Below are 23,794 nucleotides of genomic sequence, written 5' to 3'. Positions count from 1 at the left end.
AATAAACAGGGGGTTACCTGCACTGTACACTTTTACCTGTCGGGTAGTCCCAGACATCTATTAATAAAGTTATGGCCTGATTATACCCAAGTCAAATGTCTCCTGTCCTTCTTCAGGTATATCCAGACAATTTGTTATCCTTGCAAAACTAAGCTCTAGGGTTTTATAGATACACAACATTTTATACTATAGGTGCCCTAACTACACACAGAGAAACAGGAAAAAAATATGGACCAAATTTTTTTTCAGTTACGGGTTGAAGTGAATGGGATTGTACTGGTGTAAAAGAGTTTAAATTGATCTTATTGTACTCATCAGTTTGTCTATATTTTTGTCAGGGTTCTGGTCCTTCAACACCTCCTTGGAGCGTTGATGGGGTTTCCAGCACCTAGCAAAATCAACTCCAGTGCTCACTGGGGCTTTTATAATACAATAAATAAATTAATAAGCAGCATAAGAGAGAAGAATAATACAGGAAAATGGGAGCCTAACAAAATTAAAATTAATGAGAGAAAGGAAAAATGGTTCCACACCTCTATCAGCCCATCAGTATAAGTTAAGAAAAATCATATTTATTTTCCTTGCATTTTCATTACAAACTGTGACAAAGTTCCTCCTCTGCCTTGGTGGGTCCTGCACTTATTGGCGGATTTGCTCGCCTCAGAGATTCATGGCAGCCCTCAGTTTGGCCACTTTTGCTAGTGGCTCAAACCTGCCGTCCACTCAGCTAACCTCATCACTGGCCAGCATGGTGAAAGGGAGGAGAACAATCCCTGCAGTCTCTGTTGACCCATCTAATGGGTTGAGGGATAGGCCAGGGACCTTCCCCTCTGGTGGGACTCACAGTCTAGGTCACCTCCTCTTGTCTCAAATAGGGAGCTGAGAGGGTTGGGGGGAACCCAGGCCCGCCCTCTACTCCGGGTTCCAGCCCAGGGCCCTGTGGATTGCAACTGTCTACAGTGTCTCTTGTAACAGCTGCGTGACAGCTACAACTCCCTGGGCTACTTCCCCATGGCCTCCTCCTAACACCTTCTTTATCCTCACCACAGGACCTTCCTCCTGATGTCTGGTAATGCTTTTACTTTGCAGTCCTCCAGCAGTACGCCTACTAACTCTCAACTTCTTGCTCCCAGCTCCTCACATGTGCCACACTAACTGAAGTGAGGTCCTTTTTAAAACCAGGTGCCCTGATTAACCTGCCTGTCCTAATTGATTCTGGTAGCTTCTTAATTGGTTCTAGGTGTCCTAATTAGCCTGCCCTAATTGATTCCAGCAACTTCCAGATTGTTCTGGAACAGCCCATTATTTTACTCATGAAAAAGGAACCTGCTTAATCCGGGGCTAATATGTCTACCTTCTATCACACTCCTGTAGCCATCTGGCCTGACCCTGTCACAAAACTCATATACAGAATAATATTAAGCTTCATCTCATAAAATTGGCACGCACATTGGGGAGATCTTGATATGAACTAGAGAACATTGCTTCCCTCATTAGCCTATTAAAACTAGCTTTATAATCTCTTCCCTCCAAATCACATCTTCACATGATGAAGTATTTCCAAGAGACAGAAAGGAACAACTCAAATGTGAGATCCTGTACACCCTAGTCAAATCGCAGGTTGTGGTCAAAGCAACTATGAACAGAATAAAGAAGACATTCAGTCTAGTGGTTAAACCAGAGAACTAGAATTCCAGTTCCATCTTTGCTACAGAATTACTATATAAACTTGGGCCAGCCACCATCTCTCTCCACCTCAAGCTCCCATCCTATAAGAGACTTATAACACTTACCTCAGACAATTATTACAAAGATCAATTAAGTAATGCTTTTAAAGCGCATTCAGGTCCTTAGATGAGGGCATTACACAAATACAAAATATATTACCTATGGAAATACTCAAGTTTCTTAGGCATCAGCCAAACTATATATTCACACATTATACTGTGATGCTGCTGCGGTGTTTTGTTTTGTTTTAAAATATTTTTTAAATTGCAGAATACTAAAAACATGTCTATATTGAACCATCAACTGATAATCATTTCCAATAATCTGATAACAATTTAATCATAGCTAAAAATATCCCATTTCTATGATTCTATAAAAATAGAATGTATGACTTGACAGAACCATGAATTATTATCTAATTCATCCCCCCATGTTGTGGCAAGACCAATTATACCTAGTCCATAGTTGAATGTTTTTTCCTAACATGAACAATTGACTGCCATCCTTTGTATTGCAGCCCATATTTGAAGAACATTATCAGACCTTCCTCAGCCTTATTTTCTCAAAATTAAGGTGCCTAGTTTTTTTTTTTTAAACCTTTCCTCATAGGTCAGGCAGTGGCACTGGAACATTTTTAATAGTGAGGGTGCTGAAAGCCATCCCCCTTACACCTATACCCCCCCCCCCACGCAGAGCTGAGGCCGGGACCCTGAGTGCATGGGGCTGGCAGCCAGGAACCCAGGGGTCCTGCAGCACACCCCCACACCCCTAGTTCCCATGCCTATGAGGTCAAATTTTCAAGAGCTGTAATATTTTTGTTGCTGTCCCTTGGACTCTCTCCAATTTGTTCACGTATTTCCTAAAGCGTGGTGCCCAGCACTGGAGACAGTACTCCAGCTGAGGCCTCACCACGGCTGAATGGAGTGGAACAATTATCTCCCCTGTCTTACATACAACACTCCTGTTAATACACCCCAGAATATGAGCCTTTTTCACAGTTGAATCACATTGTTGACTCATATTCAATGTGTACTCCACTTTAACCTCCAGATCCTTTTCTGCAGTACTACCACCTAGCCAGTTGTCATTTTTTGTTGCCGTTGTGCATTTGATTTTTCATTCCTAAGTGTAGTCCTTTGCACTTGCCCTTATTGAATTTCATCTTGAATTTAGAACAGTTCTCCAATTTTTCCAAGATTGCTTAAATTCTAATCCTGTCTTTCGAACTGCTTGAAACCCCTCCCAGCTTGGTGTCATCTACAAATTTTATAAGCATGTTCTCCATTCCCCTATCCAAGTCATTAATAAAAATATTGACTAGTACCAAACCAGGAAAGACTCCTGAAGGTCTCCTCTAGATCCATCCAGTTAGACAGTGAACCATTGATAAAAAAAAAATTATTAAAGTTACGGTTAAAAAAAGTCAAAATTGTCACTATTTTAGATTTTGACTACAGTATGTAAGTTCAAGAATTACGAAAGCTATTGTAGTATTTCAGCAGACAAAGCTCAAAAAGCAAAGGTTTTATGAACTGCAAAATCTAATATATCAAGAGTACTTGTTCATTTTTAAAATCAGGAAAAAGATTAATTCTGCCAGGAGATGACGCGCAAACTCCATAGCCCATTTCTGATAAGGGTAATGACACTGACTGTTCTTATTTCTCACAGTTTACTGTCACTTCTAATAAACTATATCACAGTATTCACAAGAGACAAGCTGGAGTTAGAGCTACCATGCATCTGTGAAACTGGAAATAGCAACTATATTAATTTTAAACTAAAAAAGGTATTCATCATAAAATCTAAGGTAACTTTCAGATCACCCCACCACAGTTTAAGTGAAAGGATAACAGTCACTTTCCGTAATCATATCTCTATACTTTTATATAGGTCAGAATTTTCTCTTTTCCTTTTCCACTATTTCTGTAACAAGACTACATTCAGCTACAGTAACTGACCTTGAAATTTTGGTGTGTATGTCTCTGAAAAAGATCTTTAAGTATCATGCCTAGAATTTAGTGAGAACACAGAACACTAAGATTATTTATTGCTAAATGAATAGATCAAATCCAACTGGTGTTATTGGCAAGCCAATAAAGCAGTAGTCTAAAATTCTCTTACACAAAAAATTGTGTGGTATTGATTGAAGGCAGCTCCAAGACTGATATACAAGGACAGAAACAGAAAAATGGGCTCTCTTATAAAAACATGTTGTGGTCTTTGTGTGTTGGTTGGATAAAAAGGTATTTCACTTTAAAACATTCTGAAATACAGGATAATCTACATTACTGAGCCTCAATGAAAATGTTTCACTGTTACAATCAACTTTAAACTTGCCGTAGTACTTAACTATTTAAAAATGTTTCATGATGACCCCTTATTGAAGTATGCAGATTCTGCGTTAAAGATGTCTGTAAAAGCATCTTAGTATCTTTCAGGAACTAATTTTTTTAAAAAAACAAGTTATTTTAAGCTCTCTAGTAAAAGTATCGTGCAAATGCTGATAAAGATTATAATCAGTCTTACTGAAAGTTTAATGGAAACCCTGGTCTAGTATAAATAAGTGAAATACATATCAGTAGCACAGACAGAGAAAACAAGCTGCACCTCAGAATCATAGGAGTAGGACAATCAAGTCTTCAGGATTTCAAATATTTTCCTATTAGACTCTTTACATTGTGTGTAAAGATTATAAATATTCCATAGACTCAAGGCTTAAATAATCTGCATTGTAAGTGTAAAGTATTTTGTTATCTGCTGCGTTTTATTTAAAAGGACAGGTTAAAAAAACATTTTTAATTATTGAAGTGCTGTACCTTCTTGCAGCTAGAAAGGAGATACTTTCTTCAGAAGGAATTTTAAGACTTCCTGCTTCCAAAACTTCTGGAGAGTAGGTGCATCATGTAGGGGACATGCTTACTTGTTTAATATGAGTGCTGCCTACACTACTTACAGCAGCCTCTTCATTTTTCAAGTGTCCCCACCAACAGCCATAGAAACCACTAAATATGAAACCCTCCTGACCTGAAACAGTTGGAAAAAGAAAAATGGGGACAGTCTATATTTTGTTTTCTAGGGTCAGGAAAGAGGAGAGTAAAATAATTGATAGAGAACTGAAAAACAACGAGCTATGAATATTTTCAAAATGCCAAACTATATATTTAAAAAGTGAATTTACTATCCTTCAACTATATACTCTATTTTCAGCTGTTTATTATTTGTACACACATGCATAGATCACTGTTGGATTTCATGCTCTGACAACCCTATTTATGGGATGCACATCACTAGCTGATCGCAAATCTCACTTCCTTTGCAAACTCTCTGATCTAGAGGACATTAAGTATTCAGATTCAATATTCATGGAATAGCTACTATTCAATATTTGAAAAATAAAAAAGTGAATTTCTCCTCTCCCTAACAGAGATGCATTTATAGTATTTCTCTCTCTTTCACACCCACATTCCCCGCCCCACACACACACACACACACACACCCTCCATTAGGAAAGTGCATACATACAAAAATACATTTCTTGTAGTTTGTGTGTCAGTCAAGCAAAAATGTTACTATTCAACTTTCATAAGATTTTACCACAAATATGTTTTTCTGACTTCCACTGACTTCAAAAGATTTTGGATTAGGGCCAGGAAATCAGAATGGAGATGGGTGCTTCTCTATTTAATCATATAGATGGTCTATTTTAAATGTAATTAGTCTTCTAATTTCATACCCAAATTTTGTTGATCTGCTTGCATGTGTAATCCTGATTTATTTAAAATCTTCACCTTTGTGATACTTCTGATTATAGCAGTCATTAAAGAGGAATAGATTTGATTTTAAAAATAAGTGTTTTTCTTTTCATTATATTTGTCTACCTAAGGCAACCAATAGAAACATTATATAAGCAGAAAACAGTATACAATCATTAAAATTAACGCAACTCTCAAGAATTGTAATAAACACCTTTTACCCAATAATTATGCACTTAAGCCCCAATTCTACAAAGACTTACACCTGTACATATGTGTCAAGTTTGTTTTCAATGGGATACTGAATGAGTGAAGGCAAGTGCTCATGTAAGTCTATGCAGGATTGTATGCAGATAACAAGTAATATTTTTAAACAGATACTTAAACTCATAATTTTAATTTGAGGTTAAGTTTACTGTAGCTATTTGTCAACTATAGAGCCATATATTTCCCCCACCACTTTTCCTAAAGAGGTATTACACAGTAAAGTGTGTTTCTTTGTTAGTCTGTACATGTTATTACATTTCTGGCTGTTTTATTTTGTTTTATTTTATTTTATGGTTCAGAAATAAGCATTTGGGTTTGACAAATGATCCTTGATCTAAAATGAGTTTTTTGCCATATTCTCTGGTAAAAAGGAGCACTTTTTCATTCACAAACATTTTCCCCTGACATGATAAGCTATTTGACATCCCAAGCCTTAGGTACATAATTTGAAGTAGGTAGATACACAGCCCTTTCTGTGGAAGCCCCCAGTTACCAAGATAGGTAGTGATGTTACCTACAGAATTCTCCCTTACCCCTCTGGTTGCCCTAGAATCCTTGATGTGTTAGAAAGTCAGTGTATTCCTGCACCTGGTGGGCTATCATGAATGGAATTCCACTACACTGAACTGTATGGCACAGCAGTTTTCCCCCTGTAAGAAAATTTGGCTATAAATAAAATAAATATACTTGGGATAACAACTTGCAGTTTTCTCTTCCACTGACTATAAATCTATGGAACTATTCCTGTTTGCTGAATGCATTTTTCAAATCAAAATTCTACTAGCATAGTTTACTCCTGCTTTGCTGAATATGATTTTGAGAAATGTTAGCTATCCTATTTTTACTAGCATGTAAACAAATATGTAAGTACAAGGGGGGCTGGTGGTCTACCACGAGGTAAGTGGCAAACGCTTTTCATTTGGGATGTGTTCTATTTTCTCAAAAGCAGCTTACTTGAGCCCACTGGAGTTTAACATAATTGTCTTGAATACCTATCATTCAACATTGACATGGATATTATCTATTCATCTATTGCATTATGTTTTCAACAGGGATTTTTCCAATATCATATTAATGGTCATAGGTATGCTTATCTGAAGGTTGACCTTTGGTAACTCAAGGTTGCCTTTCAAAAGAGCATTATCATCATCAACAAAAATATAACACAAGTCAGACCAACATAAGTTTATCAAAGGTACTGTCAGTAGGTGAAATGAATCCAAAGTGACATTAAAGGTTGACAGAAGGTTATTTTTTCTTCTCTGATAACAAACAGACGCTTTACTGTCAAAATATTGGTAGTTAAACTATAGAAGAAAGAACAGTCTTAGCACAAATTAGTGAGCATCAGTTGATACAGACTCCAACTTATTAACTAATACTATAACACAAAAACCCAAAACAGAGACCTTGATATAAAAACAAAAAGTTTCTCAAGGAATAAACACACTGTTGGCTTCTGTGGAATGATGGTCATTTCTTTCATGTAAGAGTATTCCTAAGAATACGTTTGCCTTTGGTACTCAAGAATTATGGGATCTTTTGCATTCATGAAAGAAACATAGTTCTTCAAGGCTAAGTTATCAAAACTATTTGCATGTATGATGAACAAAGGATGGCTGAAACACAAATATAAAAAGTTCAATGAATTAATTTGAAATGGGTAATCTATATTTACCTTTCCTAAACCAAAGAAAAAAAATTGTTACTTTGTTTCTATTATATGCAGGCCAAATTTGGTTTGTTTTTAATTAATTAAATGAGGGACAAGTATTTCATAAACATGGAGATTTATCTTATTTCATTGTGTACTTCTATAAGAGCAAAAAAGCTAAGGTGAAATTGTGTTAAAGTTGTGTGTATACATCAGTTGTTTTAAAAACTGATGAAAAATGAACTTTAGAAACCTCAAACAATTCAGAATTAAGGTTCTACTTCTACAAGGCACAAATTCACTGTCCAATAGCTATCTTCACTGACCCTGGACAGTTGAAATTGAAACCACATAGTATTATCATAATGAAAGATTAAGTATTGCACAATTTTATTCTTCTTGCAGTTGAGATTAAAGATTATTTGTTCATTTGATGCTCAGTCTGCAATTTTTTTGGGGGGGGTGCGGGCTGGGTTTTTGGGAGGGGGGGTTCCTTAACTCTTCCCCATTTGAAGAGGAACTTGATTTATGAACCAACTATGTGCTTCTCCTTGTACATCTGTTTTGGTTTCTTTGTTTTGATAAACAGGACCCAATGTAATGAGAGAAATGATGTTTGGCTTAACTATGCAAACATAGTTCTAAAAGGCCTTGAAAATTCTGCTGTTCTGTTTAGTGTTACTAAAATGTTCCTTTATGCCCTTAATTATGTTAATTAAATTCATGCTTCTACCATTTAATCTTTAACTCTTTAAAAGAATCAGAGCTTATCTTATCTTATCAGAGTTTTATCTGAAAATGTTTCCCACCTTCAAGAACCACAAACTCAAATGTAAACTGGTCAGATCCTCAGGTGGTGAAAATTCTCATAGTTCCATGGAAACCACTGGAGGATCTGCCCTTAGTCTTTAAGTATGTATGTACAGAAACTGGATTTGCAATGCATTCAGTTATCAAGTAAGTTAGCCACAGCCCTTTTTGTTCATCTGAATCAAGTCAAATCAAACATGACCAAAATCAATCTCCATTTAGGTCCTTAAGAGGGTCTGGCTGGATTTTCAGTATACGTCTCTCTCTCTTGATCTTATCACTGAAGATGATGTGGCATCATTCCTTAATATGCGCACTGCTTAATTCATAGGTCTTCCATCTAATATGTCTATACCTAAAAAGACACTGAAACAAAACAACTGACAGAGGCAGTTTCTGGGCTTGGCTACTAATATCCTTATTTCTGATCTTGTACGGCCACTTGATAGGGAGCAGCTAATGAAGATGACGAGACTCTGAACTGAAGCATTATAATATTCTAACTGCACTTGCTGATGAACAATGTGCATCTACACAAATATAAAATTGTACTTGTGTTCTATGACTGTCTAAAGTTTGTAAAGTTTGATGTTTTCTTTCTTAATCATAACATTCTTCAGAGGTGACAAGACACTTAATGCACTGAGATATGGCTGCAGGCTTAGCTTTGCCTAAAAAGGTTTTGTTTTGTATTTTATAAAAAGGAAATTTCAAGACAAAGGCACCTGATGGAGCTTATGATGCAGCAGCAGGAGGAAGAAGTGGAGGACACTGACATGGCAGACCAACTGGCTGATACTGCTCATGGCACTTAATACAACCACGGATTTCCCCTGCATAGACTGGTGCTTCTGGAGCAGTGCCACAAGCAGAGACTGGTGAGACCACATTTTCATGTAGACCTGGTCTGACCAGCAGTGGGTCCAGAACTTTTGCATAAAGAAAGCTACATTTCAGTAGGTTTATGAGCAGCTTGCCTTTACCCTGCTGCATAAAGACACATGCTTGAGGGCAGACATCCTGGTCCAGGATTAAGTTGCTATAACCATCTGGAAGCTGGCTACTCCAGACTACTACAGGTCTGTTTGCCAACCAGCTTGGTGTTGGAAAGTTGACCATGGGTAAAGTGGTGGTGGAGGTTGCTGAGCAATCAGGTATGCACTTTACCCTACATGGCGGGCATCAAAGATATTCCTGAAGTAATTGCTGGTTTTGAGGAAATGGGGTTTCCAAACTGTGCCAGGGCTATTGATGGGACTCAGACTCATAGACTTGTAGACTTTAAGGTCAGAAGGGACCATTATGATCATCTAGTCTGACCTCCTGCACAATGCAGGCCACAGAATCTCATCCACCCACTCCTTCAATAAACCTCTCACCTATGTCAAAGCATGGTTTAAAGACTTCAAGGTGCAGAGAATCCTCCAGCAAGTTTCAGAGTAACAGCCCTGTTAGTCTGTATTAGCAAAAAGAAAAGGAGTACTTGTGGCACCTTAGAGACTAACCAATTTATTTGAGCATAAGCTTTCTTGGGCTAAAACCCACTTCATCAGATGCATGCAGTGGAAAATACAGTAGGAAAATATATATATGTACACAGAGAACATGAAACAACGGGGGTTGCCATACCCACTGTAATGAGAGTGATCAGTTAAGGTGAGCTATTAGCAGCAGGAGAAAAAAAACCTTTTGTAGTGTGTGACGTTATTGACATAAGCTGGGACCGTATAGATCATTGTTGCAACCAAGGTCCTGTAGTGGCACAAAATCTTGTATAAAGGGGGTCAAATGAGGTGTCCCAGACAAGGTTATGGTTTGCTGGTTATGATTATGCTGTCTATATGCGTGTATCATTTTTGTAGTTAAAGTTATGAATATTGGCTCTGTACTGTCTGTAGTTCAAACTTATGCTCTGCTTCTGGGGGATACCCCAGACAACCTGGTGTCAGCTCTGCCCAGCCTGCTTGATGGCCCATTAAGGACCATCAGCGACACAACTGACCCATTGAGAGAAGGCAGACACGCCTGGGGACTCAGCCAGGTGTGCAGGGACCTGCCTAGGGACAGAACTCTGAGGTGTTTCCAGGCTATGGGATGGGCAGCTTGTCTTTGGGACACAGAAAGAGACCACACAGCAAGAGACTATACAAAGCTGCTGCAGCTCCTCCATCTTGGTTGCAACAATGATCTATACGGTCCCAGCTTATGTCAATAACGTCACACACTACAAAAAGTTTTTTTTCTCCTGCTGATAATAGCTCACCTTAACTGATCACTCTCATTACAGTGGGTATGGCAACCCCCATTGTTTCATGTTCTCTGTGTACATATATATATTTTCCTACTGTATTTTCCACTGCATGCATCTGATGAAGTGGGTTTTAGCCCAAGAAAGCTTATGCTCAAATAAATTGGTTAGTCTCTAAGGTGCCACAAGTACTCCTTTCCTCCAGCAAGTGACCCATGCCCCATGCTGCGGGGAAGGCAAAACCCCCCCAGGGCCTCTGCCAATCTGCCCTGGAGGAAAATTCCTTCCCGACCCCAAATATGGCCATCAGCTGAACCCTGAGCATGTGGGCAAGACTCACCAGCCAGATACCCAGGAAAGAATTCTCTGTAGTAACTCAGATACCACCGCATCTAACACCCCATCACAGGCCATTGGGCCTATTTACCACTAATAGTCCAAGATCAATTAATTGCCAAAATCATGGTATCACATCATAACATCTCCTCCACAAACTTATTGAGTTTAATCTTGAAGCCAGATAGGTCATTTGCCCCCACTGCTTCCCTTGGAAGGTTGTTCCAGAACTTCACTCCTCTGATGGTTAGAAACCTTCATCTAATTTCAAATCTAAACTTCCTGATGACCAGTTTATATCCCTTTCTTCTTGTGTACACATTGGTACTGAGCTTAAATATTTCCCTTCCCCCCCCCCCCGGTATTTATCCCTCTGATATATTTATAGAGAGCAATCGTATCTCCCCTCAGCCTTCTTTTGGTTTGCTTTCCTCAAGGAGCACATAAACCTCGAAGGATACTACCCCATGTTATGCAGGCCATGTCCACAGAGGGGTAGTTCATTAATGTCAATGTGGGGTTGCACTGGGAACGTTTTTTATGCCATGTTCTTTTTGCCACTCATGGACAGCTAGGGACACTATTCCTGCCAAATGACATTGTCATCAATAGAGTTACTGTCCCCATCATTATTCTGGGGGATCTCTTTGCCTTGGCTTATGAAACCATACCCGGATTTCAAGGCCCTGACACAAGAAGGTTTAATTACATTCTCAGCAGTCATAGAATGGTTGTTGAATATGCTTTCGGTCAACTGAAATTCCGTTGGAGAAGTCTACAGATCTATTTGGATTCCAGTGTCGCCAATGCTGTCCGCGTGACTGACTAGCTGTGCTCTTCGTAACTTTGGTGAAGCCAGAGGTGAGCCATTTCCGCCTGAATGGATCTATGACAGCAAGGACCCAGCTGCATCGGTGCCTGCATCCACAAAGTGCACCTACCACAGCTGGAGCTAGATGCACCCAGGCAAAAGAAGTCAGGGATGCTTTTTGATCCCACATAAATGTGCTTTCATGGCTCAGTGGAAGAGGGAGAATAATACCTTTATGAATGTGCTTGGGGGGTGGGAATAGGACTCTGATTGTGGGGGGTTTCAGTGTTTGGGGAGAAGTTGGGGGGGTGATTGCCATGCATTGTAGTTGTGACTGACATGACCACTTTTCAAATGGCAAGGAGGGGTTGACTAACAGTATGGATTGATGTAGACAACTGCATTGCTGGTATGTATGGTCATTCCTGGTACTCTTAAGTCCACTGTTTTTCTGACCTTGTTCTGGAAATTTACCAAAATCTGGTTGTGCTCCTGTTTCCCTCAAGCAGCACACTTTGCAAAAGACTTCCTCTGTGCAGTTTCCATTGCAAACACATAAGGCTCTTCGATGGTGTGTTTGCAGCTCACTGTTCAGAAAACAGTGGAAACATTAAACACAGACTCACTGAGCTGCTTCACTACACCCAGGGGGGTGGTTTCATCTGTGACAGAGGTTTTTCAGACCACAGAAAATGGAAACAATGACCTCTTTTCCCTCTCCTGTTAGGAATAGCATCCAAATTACTACTGTTCCTGAAGGATGATCTAACTCCTTTTTCATAAGCAATACTACAGCCATCCTTTTCCCTTGGAAATAACGTATTTTACAAAGTTGTCAGCATACTTTAATTCATATCACAATGTAAGTATAGCCACCAAGAGAAGTTGGTTTAATCCAGTAAGTATTCTATTTGGTTCCTTTAAAAAATAGTTCTCAAAATGTGATCCGAAGAACACGTAGCTGCTTCTTTCTACATGCAGCATCCATCCACATACGATGAGCCTGAACACCTATTAATGACAACTAGAAAAGAGTCAGAGGTTGCCAATATATCCAAGCTGTACAGGAATTCTGAGGCAAGAAGCTGCCACTATAGCTAGAGCCAGAATTAGCCTCAACCAGGTACTTCAAACGAGAGGAAATGTTGGGGAGATCATGATCTGGAGCAGGGGAGGAAAAAGAGTTAATATGCACGTATTACATACCACCTAAGTTCCATGCTGGAAGGTGTATATGTAAGCAGTATATTCTATCTAACAATTCAGAAAGTAAAAAGTTATTTTAATAGTTCAAGTCACAAATACCCGCTAGCAATATTAGTCAATTGCTTGCTACATATGCTTCACTCTGTAAAGAATTTTTATGGGTCTACAGCTGCCAATAAAATGTGTGGTTAATTAACTTCTTCGGGTTCCATCAAATGAAGGTACTTGAGGAAAAATTGCCCTAATCCACACTAACGCCCTATAACCAGTTTTTAGTGAAAAACAGTTAATTAGGGACATTGCGTTTGTCATTTTTAATCAACTCAAACACCATGTTACAATCTGATAAAAATACTGCATATTAAGGTAACAAAGGGAAAAACAAAAACAAAACAAGCCTGAGGCTTCTTGCAACATTCCACCATGTTCCGGGAAGCCCCTTCTCTTTTTAACAATAATCCATAATTGATGGCTCATGACATTGCCATTCTGAAACTATTAGACAGACAATAACAATGTTAAATGGCTTTTAATTAAGACAGCCACAGTCATACTTCAAGCTTGGAATACTTCAGCACATATTTCCTATAATTAAAAAAAGTATTTAAAACAAAAAGGATTTTGTCCCCAGTTCACCTGAAAACATTGACCAGATGTGAACTGATGAATGAAAAGAAAAATAATAATAAAAAAAAACATTGTCAGTTTGGTAAGTTAATTAATTCAATACACAACTATCGAAGATATGCTTAATATAGAGCCTCTAGCTATTCAATGAACATTAGTATTTAATTACTACATTTTAACATTGTTTTATCAATTTCAGTCTAACTTCACTTCAGGTCATATAACTGGTGGCAAGAAAGATCTAATTTACAGTAACTCATTAATCAACTTGTCTTATTACAATTAGGAAGTTCTCCACCATACAGTGATCTAGTTCCACAGTTAAGCCCCAATTGAGCAAAGTACTTCAGCACAAGCTGAAGTGCTTTGCTGAATCAGATTCTTGGAGCTCCTAAATAAGCAACAAACAACTAGTGATTAAGTTAGCCTAGGGAAAGAATAATCAGGTCTAGACCTGTGTTGGTGTAGGTCAGTTTCATTTAGCAATATGAAAAGTTGAAGCGTGAAATCAGAATGCTTTGTTTCTTATTTTAAAAGTGTAGCTAGCTTAGCATTTGGGTTAAAACTAATGGATCTTCCCAAACAGGCGAGTTCAAGGTTAGGATAATGTCTTGTGAGAGCGATAGTTATACATTTAAAAATTACTAGCTTATACATTACTGCTCTTCAAATCAAGAAACCCCAAAAACATCTGCTTCCAATTAACCTACAGAAACTTCCTTCGATACTGCAAATAAACCAATCTCTTCACCTACATATCACGTACAGTTACAAGTAACTAATTATAGTTACTCTCAATTTTATCATTTCCTAGGACTCTATTCAAACCAGTTTTATATCTCTATCACACACACGCAGACCACATATTTAGGGGTGATTATCCATACCGGTAAATCACGGAGCCATGTAATAAACTGCATTTCTCATGCAGATTTGACTGCCTCACCTGCTCTCTAACAATCCGTCTTTACCAGGAATACGAAGACTATTCCAAGCCTCTGAACAGCTTCCAACAGTCTTAATCAAAACAAAACTAAACATTCTGCCAACAGATGGATCACCCATGAAAATAAATTAGAGTGGAGGTCAAGCTGTGTTCAGTCTTGGACCAGGAGAGAATAAAAAACAGTTAAACACAGGAACTCTGTCCAGTCAAAGGCCAGAAATCCTCCCTTTCCAATCCAGAAGGTACATACAGAAGTAAAGGAAGTCCCACTGTTAATGCTCAAGGGCAATAATATCCTTACAAGAAGTAGAATTGGGTGATTTTTTCCATTTAGAAACATTTTTTGCACCAAAAAAACAGATAGGAATCAATAAAAATAATTTGTGAATTTGGACAGAATTTGCAAAATTGTTTCAGTCAAATAAACAAAACAAAAAAAAAGTTGAAAAGTATACTGTTTTGACATTTTCTAAATGAAACATTGATTTTTTTTAATTCAAAATATCTTTTCCCTTTAAATTTACTGCCATTTTATAAAAATGTGACCCCGCCCCCGCAATTATTTTGAGGGGAAGCTTTTTCCTTTTTAAAAAGGGAAACACTATTCAATTCACCAAAAAATTGGGGAAAAATAATTTTGGGTTGATCCAAAATAAAATTTTATTTGACTATTCAGTTCGAGCACTAAACAAAAAAACATCAGCTATTCACACAGACCTAGCTTCCTTACTTCATGTTCTAGCTCTAGCTACTGCAAAGTAAGAAGTTCTACACCCCTCCTTCACTGTTCCATGTATCCTGTTCGGAGGCTTCATGTTTCATATAAGCCTCTGACTAACGGGGTCTGAAATATAAAGCTCCAACCCACCCAGGCTACTGGAAGCAAGGAAAATCTTCGTGTCTTATTTCCCACCACACCCCTCAGACACTTTCTACTGTGTTTCTGGTTACTGCAAATGAACAGGAAAGTGGAAGCACCTCTGCTCTGCTAAAGCCTTCTGGAAGATGCAAAAAGGTGTGTCTGTAGCGGGAGGGTGTCAGCTCCTCCACTTTCCCCCGGTTTTATTCTATGTGCCCTCCTGTCTCTTTAAAATAAATAACCACAGAGACTACCTCTCATTCTTCTCAAAACTTTCCCAATCAACACTAAAAATACCATGATTCTGTAGAGTTTCACTTCTACCCAGAAAGTTCTGACTAAATGTTTTACAATTGACAATGACCCTGTACTCTGGTAAAGCTCTGAGCAGTAGCAGAGGCACTAAAGTGGTCTGTCTGTAACCCCAGGAAATGACGCAGCTTACCTTACACTCCCAGTTTAAATTTGAAAAAAACATTTGTAATCATAAGGATGGGAATGTATTTTAAATGAAATTTCAAATACTGCATGAATTGATTATGCAGATTCCTACATACTTTTCCACTCACCAGAGCAACCTTCCAACTCACCCCAAGGTAAATGGACTTTTTAAAACGCAATATGTACAAAACATATAATTTATATTTATTACTATGGTAACATTTATAATGATTTAATATTTAGTATGATAGCTTTCTAAATTAACAAGAGTGTTACCTACATATGTGACAGTTTGAAAATCTTCATTATCCTCTTATTTTTGACAAATTAGCAAAGGGACTTCTCCTCCTCTGCAAGGAATAGAATCATAGAATCATAGAATATCAGGGTTGGAAAGGACCTCAGGAGGTCATCTAGTCCAACCCCCTGCTCAAAGCAGGACCAATCCCCAACTTTGTCAAGCCTGACCTTAAAAACTTCAAAGGAAGGATGAAGTGAGCTGTAGCTCACGAAAGCTTATGCTCATATAAATTGGTTAGCCTCTAAGGTGCCACAAGTACTCCTTTTCTTTTTGCGAATACAGACTAACACGGCTGTTACTCTGAAACTTCCCTAGGTAACACATTCCAGTGCTCACCACCCTCCTAATGAAAAAGTTTTTTCCTAATATCCAACCTAAACCTCCCCCACTGCAACTTGAGACCATTACCCTTCTTCTGTCATCTGCTACCACTGAGAACAGTCTAGATCCATCTTCTCTGGAACCCCCTTTCAGGTAGCTGAAAGCAGCTATCAAATCCCCCCTCATTCCTCTCTTCCGCAGACTAAACAATCCCAGTTCCCTCAGCCTCTCCTTATAAGTCATGTGTTCCAATCCCCTAATTATTTTTGTTGCCCTCCGCTGGACGATTTCCAATTTTTCCACATCCTTCTTGTAGTGTGGGGCCCAAAACAGGACACAGTACTCCAAATGAGGCCTCACCAAATGTCGAATAGAGGGGAACAATCACGTCCCTCGATCTGCTGGCAATGCCCCTACTTATACATCCCAAAATGCCATTGGCCTTCTTGGCAACAGCGGCACACTGTTGACTCATATCCAGCTTCTTATCCATTGTAACCCTTGGGTCCTTTTCTACAGAACTGCTGCCGAGCCATTCGGTCCCTAGTCTGTAGCGGTGAATGGGATTCTTCCATCCTAAGTGCAGGACTCTGCATTTGTCCTTGTTGAACCTCATCAGATTTCTTTTGGCCCAATCCTCTAATTCTTTTAGGTCCCCCTTTATCCTATCCCTACTCTTCAGTGTATCTACCTCTCCTCCCAGTTTAGTGTCATCTGCAAACTTGCTGAGGGTGCAATCCATGCCATCCTCCAGATCGTTAATGAAGATATTGAACAAAACCAGCCCGAGGACCGATCCTTGGGGCACTCCGCTTGATACCGGCTGCCAACTAGACATAGAGCCATTGATCACCACCCGTTGACCTTGACAATCTAGCCAGTTTTCTATCCACCTTATAGTCCATTCATCCAGCCCACACTTCTTTAACTTGCTGGCAAGAATACTGTGGGAGACCGTGTCAAGAGCTTTGGTAAAGTCAAGGAACAACATGTCCACTGCTTTCCTTTCATCCACAGAACCAATTATCTCGTCATAGAAGGCAATTAGATTAGTCAGGCATGACTTACCCTTGCTGAATCCAGGCTGACTGTTCCTGATCACTTTCCTCTCCTCTAAGTGCTTCAGAATTGATTCCTTGAGGACCTGCTCCATGATTTTTCCAGGGACTGAGGTGAGGCTGACCGGCCTGTAGTTCCCAGGATACTCATTATTCTCTTTTTTTAAAATGGGCACTACATTAGCCTTTTTCCAGTTGTCCGGGACTTCCCCCGATAGCCATGAGTTTTCAAAGATAATGGCCAATGGCTCTTCAATCACATCCGCCAACTCCTTTAGCTTCTAGTTGGTTCCTCCAGCACGTACACCAGGAAATTGTCCCCTACATTTTCCGAAAACTTCCTGGATGGTCTGTGCACTGCTGTATTGCTCTCCCAGCAGATATCAGGGTGATTGAAGTCTCCCATGAGAACCAGGGCCTGTGATCTAGTAACTTCTGTGAGTTGCCGAAGAAAGCCTCATCCACCTCATCCCCATGGTCCGGTGGTCTATAGCAGACTCCCATCACAACATCACTCTTGTTGCTCACACGTCTAAACTTAATCCAGAGACTCTCAGGTTTTTCTGCAGTTTCATACCGGAGCTCTGAGCAGTCATACCGCTCTCTTACATACAGTGCAACTCCCCCATCTTTTCTGCCCTGCCTGTCCTTCCTGAACACTTTATATCCATCCATGACAGTACTCCAGTCATGTGAGTCATCCCATCAAATCTCTGTTATTCCAATCACATCATAATTCCTTGACTGTGCCAGGACTTCCACTTCTCCCTGCTTGTTTCCCAGGCTTCCTGCATTTGTGTATAGGCACTTGAGATAACTCGCTGATCATCCCTCCTAGCTACTAGGAACATTTTGAATTCTGATGTTCAGTGATTTGTGAACTCCGTGAACATTTCTTATACCTTTACCAAATTTGCCCCTCCAATTTTGCTGTCTTTTTCTTTCCACTGCAAACACTATGACCACAGTCACTAATAGCCGCCTCAATCAAGAAAGGGGTGATTCTCTCTCAATTTTCTTTATTGGTCTGCTGCCTTTCATTCTGTTCCTGACTCTCTCCATTGCTAATGTCCTTTTGGTCAGTTTCCACAACTCTCTCCTTTTCTTTTAGCTTGCTGACTTATTCTTCAATCTCTTCTCCTAGCCCCATTCCCCCAACTCTATTTATCCACCCCATTACCACAGTATCTGAGTTTTTATTTATCCTCACAATAGTACCAAGGTAGGCAATTATTAGCCCCAATTGAGACTGGAAACAGATAAAAAGAAAAGAATGGTATTTTTTTTCCCAAAGGGCCTAAGTGACCTAGAAGCCTAACTTCCATTTTCCCCAGTGACTTAGGCATTTAGGAGTCTAAGTCCCATTGACTTTTAATGAGATTTAGGTTCCTAGGTCAATTTTGTACAATGAGACTAAGGCTTCTAAGTTACTTACGCATTTTGATTTTTTTTTTTACCCTAAGTGACTTGACCAAGGTCACACAGGAAGTCAGTGATAATGTGGGTAATTAAAGAGAGGTATACTGAGTCAAGGCAGTAAGCCTTAGGGACAGAAGACATCTCTCACCTATACCACCACTATCTCATACTCCATCTCTGTACAACTGAACTACTGTCCACTCGATAACCCTCAGTGTCCTTTCTGATCACCAGTAGCAGCTGCATAATCCTTCTGGTCTCCTAGGCTCAGCAATCATTGCCAGATTTTTTTTAAACATATTTTAAAAAACATATCTTGACATTGAATCTATGTTTTGCACAGTCAGATGTTTGAACAAATACAATAATCCTAAAGTAGCCCAGACTTCCTCAATCAATGTATCTATTTTAGATAATATAGGTCTCCTGTTATCATAATATGTGAGCATCTCACAAACTTTAATGTATTTATTCTTTCAGTAATACCCTGTCAAGTAAGAAAGTACAATCATTCCCCTTTTACAGGGGGAACTGAGGCCCAGAGAGACTAATGGATTTGCCCAAGGTCACACAGGATTTCTTTGTTGGAACAGAGGATTGACCTTAAGTCTGAGTCCTAAGCTAACCCGCCAGTCACTTGATTACCTTCCTCTCATTGGGTAATACTTGAGTTGAGAGTCCCATATTGAAAGTTATAAATATTAAACACAAATACTCAGGTAACCCCCCCATTAATTTTTAGTCAGATGACTAGCGGTTTCAGGGATGATTTACAGACTATAAAGTCTTTATGCTACAAGCTGAATCACTGGTCAATTGAGCATCAAATGTGTGACTATTAAATATAACTTAACATTAATAATAGTGGTGCTAAGATTGAAAATCGCATATATTCAAAATAGAACACTTACTCTATTATCACCTCTTGAATTTAACATTAAAATGAGAACTGACCATTTATTTAGTGGCTTGCACTAGTTTACTGAGATGCTAAAAAATATTAAAAGGAACTGACATTAGATGTTCCATCACACGAATGCAAGATTGCACTGGTCCGATTATAATTTATATATAAATGCATATAAGTGTGCAAGAAATACCAGTTGGTAGACAGAGGAAAAATCTCATGTAAGTCATACTTTCCTTTAAGTTTGCAATGATTTAGATACATACAAAAGCATAAAGAATACAGAAATGTTAGAGAAATCTTCCATATTTTATGACTCCTGCCACAAAATTTCCTAGTAGAATGTATTTCATCACAAGTTTATTGCTCTCAAATGTCAAAGCAGGTTTTATAATTTCACTGGAATTTCCAAATAAGCAGCATTATGCTGTAGCAGCTGAGATTTTCATATGTAAATATACTGAATTTATATTCTGTTATAATATTATTGGGAGCATGTGGAAAGTACTTCATTGGCACAAGTTAGAGTGTGTGGGTAGGAACAAGCAAAGCACTTGAATACAGTATACCACTTTTCAACAAAGAAAAATAGGGGAGATGGGACTTTTGTATGCCATGTGACACAGTATATGACAGGACCGACCAAAAATATTATATAGAATCATTTGGATGGTGTAAGCTGATCATTGGTAGAAAACTCAGTTAGGACATTTCATGACATATTGATATTATTCAATTATGCTACTGTGGTAATCAAACTAGAAAACAAATCCATTGATCTATGGGCTATCAAATATTTTTACTGTATGGTAAGAGGGGTTTGTTTTGTATTTAGCATCCCTAAGAGACACTATTTGAAGTTCTGGTCACCTACTGAATTCATGATTGGCCAAAGGGTTGACCAATGTTAGAAATTCCACAGCCTGTATTCCTTATTTGAAAAGCTGTTCAAATATGAGACTAAGGTTCCTTATTATAATAGGCTAACAGTGCCTGTTCATCTTGATTGCCTGTGGAAAGTTGTAGGTATTTTGTTTTTTGGTTTTTCTTATATAAAAATTTTAAAATAATACACAGAAAAATAACCCAAGTGGCTTACTGATTTGGCAGCCTATATTAGTGGATTGTTCCATCCTTAAGAATTCAATAATCACTCAAAATTACCACATAATATTCAAGATATCACATTTATTTCCTATTCTAAATATGGAGAAATAGCATTGTTTCGCATATCGCTGTAGTGGACTGTGGTTAAATAATGGCTTTCAATGGGATTCAAATACTCAGCAGCTCAAGTCAGGTGAAGAACTGAAACATTAATAAATAAGCAGATTGTGGATTTTGAATCATTAGGCAATAATATCACTACTGAAAATGTCTGTGGGAAATCAGCAGGGTCCTGCACAACAGAACTATTTCATAAGACTATTTCATTTTGCTGGTCTTGGTAGAGTACTATTTCATGTGGGATTCTTAAATTGGGATGTTTCCCTTCAGGCAGTACAGAGAGTTGCTAAAACGTTAAAGTTAATGAAAAGAGCAGAGAAAAGAATTGTATTTCTTTTTACTGACTCCACTTCAACAATTTACCTGCATTCTTATGGCAAACTCATTCCAAACCTTTTGAGGTGGATTATTGAATACTGAATTAAACTACAAACAAACAGCTGGTCAATCTACTTACAGTCATCTTCAATCCCTGCCAATTCACTGACGAACAGTACTAAACATTCAGATATACAGGTCTATGGACTTTATCAATCCCCTTATTCTGGAGACATTCCAGATGAAAACTGAACCGTTGTAGATTTGCAAATTTGGTCCAGTTGCCTTTGTGTTTTTGATTTATCTTCTCCAAATGGGAACTGTCTAACTTCTTTCCAGATTTACAGCCCTTCATATGAACTTAGCCTATAGCCCCAGAAAAATCAATTTGAAAAATGTTACCAGAATAAATTTTTCATTAAAGGTATTAAATATACTATATTGATACTAACGTTGGTATGAAAATATTGGAAGTTATCCTCCATGTTTAGATGACTAGGTATTAACACTTTCCATTTTTTGCTCCCATTCAATAACTCAGACTACTCAGAAATAAAAAAAAAAAAACATTCAGAATCTCCACCTGAAAAGATTTACATATACTTAACTTCATATTTTTGCCATTACTATTAAAGAATTAATAGTCATCATGTGAGTTGCAACTGTAACTGCAACTGCTTAAAGCTCAACTTTACAGTTATGTGCTTCTGTTTCACAAGATTGTTTAAGAACATCAACAACATCTGAGTTACAACACAAGTTTTTTTAAAATGACAGAACAACATGGCCTGTAAGTTCAAAGTTGCAAAAGATGGAGGAGTTACCTTATTGACCGAATGATTCATGTCCTATATTACTTTCTGAAGTTAGTGGTCAAACAAATGTTTACACTGTAAACAAATAAAGGCAAAAGCTCCTTGAAACAGAAACAGTACTTTCAGCTCTTATTCAGTATTATTGCAAGTTGTAATAGTCAAGTCTTGTGTTTGTGTTCCTTTCTAGCTTAAGACGGGAAGTAACTTGCATAATTTAAAATTCTATAGTCGTTGGCTCTAGTAAGGACCTCTAGACAATGCTCCCTCCTTTTCTCAGCCATGGAACTGTAACAACTTTATCCCTCTGATAGTTACTTTCTAAAGCAGAGATGAACTATTATATAATTGAACAACAAAAAGTTAACAGAATCCTCGACTCTTAGAAGAGAAGAGGTGAAAAAATGGTGACATAATATACCTTAACCTTTCTTTTTGAATTAAAAGCAGGCAATTCATGTTCTTTTCTTCCCAATGTGACAGTTATAACAGCTTCTCCAATTCTGGAAATTCAGAACCCCCCCAGAATGTATTTTTAAAAGTATGGAACCACTGCATTCCACAAAGAGGTACAAAAAATCATCAAAATAGGCAGCAACACAGACACTGCCTGGCAGAAATGCATTTTGAATCAGATATCACATCAAAAAATCTTTTCAAGTCAAAGGTACCTTACAAATGTTACAAACCAAATAAGAGATCATGAAAACAAAACAAAATCAAATGAGACTATGAAGATGAGTGAGTTTAACAAAAATAAGAAACACCTCATATATCTACCTGCAATTTCCCTGGATAGAAAAAAAGATGTCTGGCTGCAGAAGATTCCTCCAGCCAGTGTGCCTTTCCTTGAAGCTGTAAATCTGTCTAGCTAAAGGCATGCATTGGCATGATTCTTGAACTCAGGAGAACCTTTTGTATGGTTATCAATTACTTCAGAAAACTGGATAGACTTCAAGAGTTTTAGTACATTTCAGATGGAAATCAAGCATCTTTTCACAGCAAGTTTGAGAAGGGCCTCACGAATTGGCTGAGGCATTCAGCAACTGTGTTTTTCTTTAAGTCCTTTACTAATTAAGAGAAACTTGGTTCTCAACTTAAGTGGGCATTTACAGTTTCCCCATAATTGTCACCAAGCCATGAAATCACACAGGTTATTTGTCACATGGGTAAGAAGTGAGTATGTGACTGACCACTGAGGTTGCCTTGTCATAACCATGATCAGGACCACATCTAAAATTCCCTTGTTGAAATATATTAGCTCTGGCAGACATGCTCTGGCAGATCTCTAGTGTTACACATCTTGTCTTAGGGAAGTAAAGTCTTTAGATGAAACTTTATTTTGCAGGGCACTATGCATTTACTGCCCATGAGTCCAACCCTTCCTCCACGTGGTAGAATGGTTGAAACAGAGTGAGCAGGAGATTGCTTTGTAGGGTGAAGTATGATTGGTGAGCTATGCTTAGTATGAAGGCCTACAAGGATTTACTCCAAAACACTCTGGTTAATGGGACACTGGCTGAGCAGACCAGGCTCATTAGCCTGGTAACTGGGCAACTGATTTATGAAACAGTCACTCCAAAAATAAGCCTAGAGCCAGCAAGTCCCTCAGTTGTCTCAGCTTTACCCTGCCACTGGAAGCAGTCTTGTTGGCTGAGAGAGTGTGAGAGTTGGTGTGTAACGTCTCATCCACTAAATGAATTCCCACGCAACTTTTGACAATCCAATGAGTCCTTTGTTGGG

Source organism: Eretmochelys imbricata, chromosome 1 (genome assembly GCF_965152235.1).
Source record: "Eretmochelys imbricata isolate rEreImb1 chromosome 1, rEreImb1.hap1, whole genome shotgun sequence".
NCBI lineage: Eukaryota > Metazoa > Chordata > Testudines > Cheloniidae > Eretmochelys > Eretmochelys imbricata.
The sequence above is the reverse complement of the archived record's forward strand: the minus strand, read 5'-3'. Positions refer to the sequence as shown.